General features: G+C 31.5%; 1 protein-coding gene across 3 annotated transcripts in view; it reads right to left on the bottom strand.

Annotated features, from left to right (window-relative positions):
• The window catches only part of LOC111628856 (sn1-specific diacylglycerol lipase beta-like), a 54555-nt gene that overhangs the window by 33589 nt on the left and 12975 nt on the right, over nt 1–7991 (bottom strand). The gene's annotated exons all lie outside the window — the stretch shown is intronic.

Raw genomic sequence — 7991 nt, 5'->3', positions numbered from 1 at the left:
GTACTGCCAAACATGCTTGCACAAAATCGAGCATGGACTTGAATCCACAACTGCCGCTTACCATGCAGATGTGTAGCCAGTTATGCTACCTGGACCTCCATCCAATCCCTCCCTTCCAGAAATATTTAATTTGGATATAAATATCCTTGTTACTTACAGCAACAACTGAAGATGACTTCAGTGTCCATGGCCTATAATCATCCACTATGGCAGTCAGCTGGCCATTACTTCATCTCAGTTTGGTGAAGAAATGGCTGGTTTCCCAGTTTAAATCCAGTAATCATTTGGTTTCATTATAAAATATCAGGCTTCGAGATGTTTATATATGTATATATAATCATACCGTGGTGAAGTGATGACTAACCAAGTTCCATAGTAGGTAATTATAAATAATTACAGTGAGGGTTTTTATGCTAACAGAATATCAGCTTAACCCTACATATTTACAAAAACGAATGGTACTGATGGGCACTCCTCGTCAAAGGTGAAATGTTAATTTCAATGATAGTTACCTAAAAGAAAAATGTGAATGACAGTCTTGTCTTCAGGATGACTAAACTGGATATAGATATTAGTGTTGTAACGAATAGTATATTCGGCCTCAGGCCGAATACCGAATAGTAACCGAATATTCGTTGCACTATTAATATTTATACTTTCTGCAAAACAACCTTCTACTAGTATTACTATAATTGGAGGTGGCTCCTTTGGTTACAAAGATTGGTATATTTCTCAGCATGATGAAACTCCTGCATATTATAGCCACATATGGTGTAACACTTCACTCAAACATTCTTTGAATGATAGATTGGCTATGGTAGTCCTCATTCCTTGGCAACCCAGGTCTCTAAACTTAACTTTTAGAGTTTAGTTTTTGGAGTGGATGAAAAGGAAAATACACATAATCACAAACTGCTTGCTGGCATTATGAATAATGTTGTGTAATATCAAAGAACACCATAACAACCTCAAAAGAACAACACTCACTATTACAAGTTGCAAAGTGTATTGAGGTTGCTGGTGGCATTTTCAAACCATGCCTGCAAACTGTACATTCTTTATAAATTATTGAATGTCAATGAGTTATATTTTGTGTTATTCATATAGTTAATAAATAAAAATAGTAAGTCATTTCTAATATTTTAATACCTGCCCTAATGTCAGTGCCAGTTTTAAGCTACTGTATCTCCACATGTATTCTGAATTTGAAACATATTTATATGAACTTTTTTTTTACTTAGAATGATCAATACAACAACCATTCAACTTGTTTACTATTTCTCTTGACACTTCATACATTTTAGTATTTTCAATATATCTTTGAAACATGTAATTCTTTCATTGGAGAAGCAACTCTGAATACAAGTTTTAGGTGTTTGTTTTCAACCTTTCTTTTTTCCTGCATTAATTAGAACAATTTTCTACAAAATGGAAACTTACCAAAACAGAAAATTCTGGTCAGTGCCATTTTAGACAGGTTTATTTAAGAAGTGAACATAAAATTTAAATAGTTCTGTTGTATTCATTTTTTCTTAGTAACAATGAGTCAGTCTGGAAATGTGTGTTAAGAATTCAATTGATAAAATTTATTAATTTTTTTTTTTTATAAACATTTATGATCTGTTTTTAAAATGTACATTTTGATCTGAGAATGTCATAGATCATAAATTTACATTTATGATCTACAACATTCTCATCAAAAAGTCAAGTCAGATTTTTTATATGGTAACAGGTTTATCTAACTCTGTAGACATAAAATGAATTTTATGTCTACAGAGAATAGAAGTTCTTATTTATAATTTAAAAATTTTTCAAAAATATTTATCTCCATTTATAACTAGTTACATATTGTATTCAAACAAATTTAAACCTAGTTATATAGTTATAGTAGTTATATCTAATGAAACTGCTCTAATTTTTTTCCATCATAAAATATTCCTTATCTGTAACGTGTAAAAACAAAAACAAATATAGTCTCTGCTTAAAACTTATCATGCAGAACATTAAGTGGCTTCTAAGAAGCTGAGTCATAGTTTAATGAGTACATTTATTGTGCAATTAACTGCTACACATATTAAGATAATGTTGAATTTTAGTATTACTAAATATTTCATTGACATAGTTGTGAGAAGTTTCTTGGTTTTTGAAGAAAAAATTGGTAAATACATAATCAGAACTTTATTAGTCAATGAGGTAAATATTTTAATAGATGCTTAAATGTTCTATATGAAAAATTAAACAAAGCATTATGTTAGAGTCTATTATATTTAATACAGCTATTTTCCTTTTTACAATAAACAGATTAGGAAGAACTTTCAACTTTAAGTAAAAAAAATGTTTTTAAGACAAATTTACGAGTTAAAATAACAATAATACAATTTTGCTTAGTCCATTTTTGTCATGATATTCTAAATCTACAGCTATTGAATGATAAATGCTTTCAAAAAACTTTTAAGCCTGAACTACACTAAAAAATTCTATTTAAATTATTTCACAATAATCTATGTATATGTATTTTGTGAATAGTAATACAGTAGTACCTCAGGATATGAAATTAATCTGTTTCTAAACTGAGATTGTATCATGAAAATGCCATAAGGTAAATTATTTTTCTCCATATGATTACATGCAAAACCAAATGATCCATTTCAATACGAAAAACACACTCAAATTAAAGCTAAGTAATACATTGAAAAAAAAAACTTTAGTAAGAGAAAACACTGAAAAATGCATTTTGTAGTTGTAAATGTATAAATAACTTAAAAATAATTTAACATTAATTTTTTTATCTTTTCTGTTTTATATATATATATTTCTTTTTATTTTTTATTCACTGCTTTTTGCTTTCTTTCCTTCATTTCCACCAACACTTTCACTGGATAGAGGTCGCTTGGTAAAATATCCATCCAAAGAGGTTTGGCTTTGCCTACTTTTTAAAATGTTTCTAAAATGACTTAGACAAATGTCATTAAACTGAGCAGCAATATAGGGCAAATCTTTTTTGGGATGTTTTTTTTCAATAAAATCAGTCACTTTCTGATAATACCTCAAGATTTCTTTTATCGAGCGAGATCCTTCCACGAGGAAGCAAACACGCAGACTGAGACTGATGAACAGAAGGAACACATGATTATGGTGGTGGCACTGCAAACTAATGTAATGTCACATGGTCAGTTTTTGTTCATACCATGGAGCAAAAATATGTTCAAATTTCACATCGTATCCTGAAAATTCCGTATCCTGAGGTACTACTGTATCAAAAAACATTGTCACAAATAAAATTGTAATGAAAGTAACTAATGCAATATCAGATCATCAATAAAACAATTATTTATTATTTATGATAATGATATCATGTTCAAACTCTCATGTTTTTTGGATTGAGGCGTATTAATGATAAGTGGCATAAAAATGATGAATTGCAGATGCCTTCATATTTTATATTACATTGTTTAGGATGTATGGTTTTACATTTAAAATATGATTATTATCCAGTTCACTTTTAAATACAAAATACAGATGTCCATTACATTTCTAAGGATAGTGTTGTGTGTGTGTGTGTGTGTGTGTGTGTGTAATGGAAGTCATACATTTTAAGTCCATGTCCTACATTGTCCTGCTGGGATGCTTAAATGTCTCACTTTCTGCTCAGAGAATAAAAATACAAGAAAATAAGCTCAACAAGTAGACCTCATTGCCATCTGACGACCCATCTATAATGTACAGTACATCTATGTTTACAGCAAGCTATACATTGTAGTGGTACATGCTAAAATATATTGCCTCACCAGAAGGGAATGAGCTTCTGTTAGCAGATTTCCAGGAACAATTTATTTCCATGCTAAGTGAGCAGCATGTGAATGAGGAACTTGAAACTAAAGGTGTGTCAATAAAACAGTGTAAAGGGATGTTTTAAATTTAACACATGGGCAAACCTGGCATTTGCCAGGGGTCTCAAAATGACATTATACAGTAAAATTCAATTAAGATGTTCCCACATAAAATGTTTTCCTGCCCAAGTTGATTCAAATTCTGCAGTCTTATCATTTTACCCATAAGACACGTGTTAAAAATTTCTACATAATATGCATGAGATGTTACAAAATATCAGTCCCGTGAAACAATTTTTATCCCTTAAAATGATCAGACCATTGACCAATAGTGTTTTCAAAAGCTGCATGGACAGGAATCCTGTAGTTTCTAAAGAAGGGTGGTGTAACATACGATATTATTGAAATAGAGAATTAATACTGAAACTTATGAAGTTAATTAGCTTGACAACCAATGATAATGAACTTTAGAGTTGAAATTTTGAAAATTTAGATTACAAATGAAATTTGTTAAGTTTGATTCCAGTGTTGATTTTCCAACTCATTTAACATTTGGAAATTGAAATTATGCTTTTGATTGACTGACAAATTTCAACTGTAAATAGTTTTGAATTTAAATTCAAAAATGATTTCTTCTCAAAATATTAAATTTATTGTTGTGATTGGTTAGAAAAAAATAGTCAGTTGGTGGTTTTTAAAAACAGTATAAATAGATGGTCTTTGTCTGATATCTCTACTTTCCAAAGAAGTTCTGCACCATCTTAACATATCATAAGTATATATAGATTTTCTACACTGTATTGGCCTGAATATTCCATGATGTTTTTCCTTGAATCTTAATGTCAGAAACTTGTACTAAAAACAGAAGCAGGCCACTCTAGATCAATATTTTAAAAAGTTGTAGCTGCTACATTTCATTATATCTCTTCTGTAATCAAATACAATACAGTGGAACCTCGGTTAACGAATGTCCTGGTTAACGACCAAATCGGTTAACGAACTTTTATTTTGCAAAAGTTTTGTCTCGGATAACGAACGTAACGGTATTTTGTGTCAAATTTTAGTTGATGTTAGGCATGCGCGAGTTAAGCATTGCTTTTCCGAGTGTTTGTGCTATACTTCTTTTTTCAGTTTTGTGATTTATATNCCGCCAAAATAGAAACTTCCCGATAACATCGGAAATGACGTTCTAACATCATTTTAAAATATTCGATATCTAAAGCAGAAAGTGTTAGCTAAAAATAGACTTATTTATAGAACAATCCCCCATTTCTCACCTCAGGGAAAGTCATAAAACAGTTGGGTGCTAATGACTTTGTGAAAGGGAAAAAGTTCTACACTTAGAAACTTCGAAAGAAGGGATTTGGCCTGTACCGTCCGCGGGCCGCATAAACATTGATAAGGGGCCGTATGTGGCCCGCGGGCCGCAGGTTGTGCACCCCTGCTTAACATCAATGAAAATTCAACGTGAAGTTGGTTAATAGTGATATACTAATATACTAATTACATGAGGGTGGCAGTAGGTACTTCAAAGAGTTTGGCTGTGGGAAACTTCTGCTCTTGGATATTTCGAGATTTTTAGCATAAATGTTATTATTTTATATAAGTGTTATATATTTTCTGAAAGCGTTTTGTACCCAGATTAATTAAAAATCCGTGGAGGTTTTTTTTTTAATTTGGACTTTCCGTTCAGAAGTTATATCTTTTTGAAAACATCGATTTTCCGAATTCGATTTACTGGACTCCCTGGACCGATCTTCCAGAACCTGATACAGACAGTTTTTTGCACTTCATACATGAGTACAAGTTTAAAATTTTGAGGTTTCAGATCTAATATTTACGAAGATATCGACCATTTCCGGTTATTTTTCGAATGCCAATAACTTCCTTCTGGTGGGCCATTTCCAAAAACTATTCGGGCAGTTCTTTTAGGACATTAAACATAAACTACTCTGAAAATTTCATTGTCACAGTCCTCATAGTTTTTGAATAATTGCAATTCTTAGATTTTTTCCAACTCCTACTTTTAGATCACCATGGCAACTTTTGATTCCATAGATTTCTAGAACATTCAACTGGAAGTAACATATTTTTATAGGCATATGATATATATTTGAATATTATGGAATCTATGACAAAAAATTTCATGATACCACTTATGGTATCATTGAGGAGATTAAGAAATATTCAAAGCAATACAGGAATGCTAGATTCGGCGTTGAATGCCACCTTTCATATATAATAACACAATTTACAAGAGTTATTGAACTGGCTGAAAATACTCTGCAAAACAATAATCTAATTAAAGAAACACTCTCTGGAATAGCTTCCAAAGCAGATTTAGCAGAACTTAAAGAAATACAAGCAAATGAAACTAAGAAACTTATGAAGGATATTCAGCAAACTATGCTCACCCAAAGGGATATTACATCTGATGGTTCTGTAGGTAGAAATGTTTCTAGTTTACCGAGTTATAGAGATGTTTTAAAGAAGGGAGTAAAACAAACCAGTAATATAAATGAACCGCCTCCACCAGAATATACGGTTCTAGTCTATAGCGATAAGAAGGGAGAAGAATATACCAGAATATACGGTTCTAGTCTATAGTGATAAGAAGGGAGTCTCTTGTGAAGAAACAAAGAGACAATTAACTGATAACCTGAATCCTGGCAAGTTAGGTGTAGGGATATGACATATAAGAAATATTGGTAACGAAGGACTTGCAATAAATTTACAGCACAAAAGTGAAGTTGATTACTTTAAAGAGAATGCTGAAAAAAATCCCTGGTTTAATAGCAAAACTACCAAAAATGAGATTACCTTTAATAAAAATTGCTTCTGTACCAAAATGTATTAATAAAGAGGATCTTACACTAGAAATTTTTGAACAAAACTTATATTTATTTGACACTCTTACTGATCATATCTTTACCAGACAAGCCCACATTAAATTTTCATTGAAAGAAAAGAACCCTGACCATGTTTCTTGGGTACTTGAGGTAACACCTGAGATTAGACAGATAATAATGAAAACAGGTAAAATTTACCTCCATTGGTCAACATGCTGTGTATTTGATTTTATTCCTGTAATTCAGTGTTACAAATGCCTGTCTTTTCAACATTTTGCAAAACACTGTACTGAAAAAGAAAACGTGTGTAGTCACTGCAACGGACATCATCTTTATAAATTCTGCCTGGATAAACAAAACTCTCCAAAGTGTGCTAACTGTTCCCGAGATAACTTAACACAAGCTGCACATAATACAATGGATGAAACCTACCCGGTTTATCTTAAAGAGAAAGCCAAACATCAACATAGGACTTTGTATAACATTTAGACAATTGTATGAACTACTCTATATAGAACTGTGCTTGACACCTACTTACTTGAAGCATAGTCATTTTGATATTTAATGTATAAAATAATTTAATGTATAATTAGATTTTAACATTAGTACTGTGCTTGTCACTTGATTATATGAAATGTACTAATTATAATTTTTGTTATTGGCATTGTTATAATAATTAATTTTAATTCTATTAGAAATGTATTTTTACTATTTGTGCTATGGGGCATCTAATGTTGATTGTTCTTTTCTGTACATCGGGATATATTTTGTTATCTGACTTAAGAAAATATTGTCTCATGATATCTATATATATAACCCATTCAACTGTCCGTCTGTCCCGTAACCGTTTGATAACGGACACTAGAGGCGCCCCTATCGTGTGTCATATTTAAAACATTCAAATTAAATTAGCAATTTTAATTATTATTTAAATGAACAATATAAATTATTATTATTCATTTGGCCAATAAATTATTATTTGGTCAATATAACAATATAAATAATTCATTATATTTGTAATAGGAATTTATTATTGTCACGGAATGCCTGTAATGTTCACTAGGAGGCGAATAACGAAAAACCGGATAGATTTGAACCGCTACGATAAAACGATAAGGTTTGAAATAGTTAAGCTAATTTTTTAATATAATAATAGAAACCTTTCATGGCACGACTACAGTGGCTAGCCACTGTAGGCACGACCAAAGAAATACGCCACTGTGGAGGAACGTAAAGCTGCCGCTGCTTTAAACATGCCTCATAGGAATTTGTAATACTGCTAAAACGCCCACTAGGGGGCGTCCCGGGCTAC

The sequence above is a fragment of the Centruroides sculpturatus genome, unplaced genomic scaffold (assembly GCF_000671375.1).
Source record: "Centruroides sculpturatus isolate CEXI.00-Female unplaced genomic scaffold, Cexi_2.0 scaffold527, whole genome shotgun sequence".
NCBI classification, from domain to species: Eukaryota; Metazoa; Arthropoda; class Arachnida; order Scorpiones; family Buthidae; genus Centruroides; species Centruroides sculpturatus.
The sequence above is the reverse complement of the archived record's forward strand: the minus strand, read 5'-3'. Positions and strand labels throughout refer to the sequence as shown.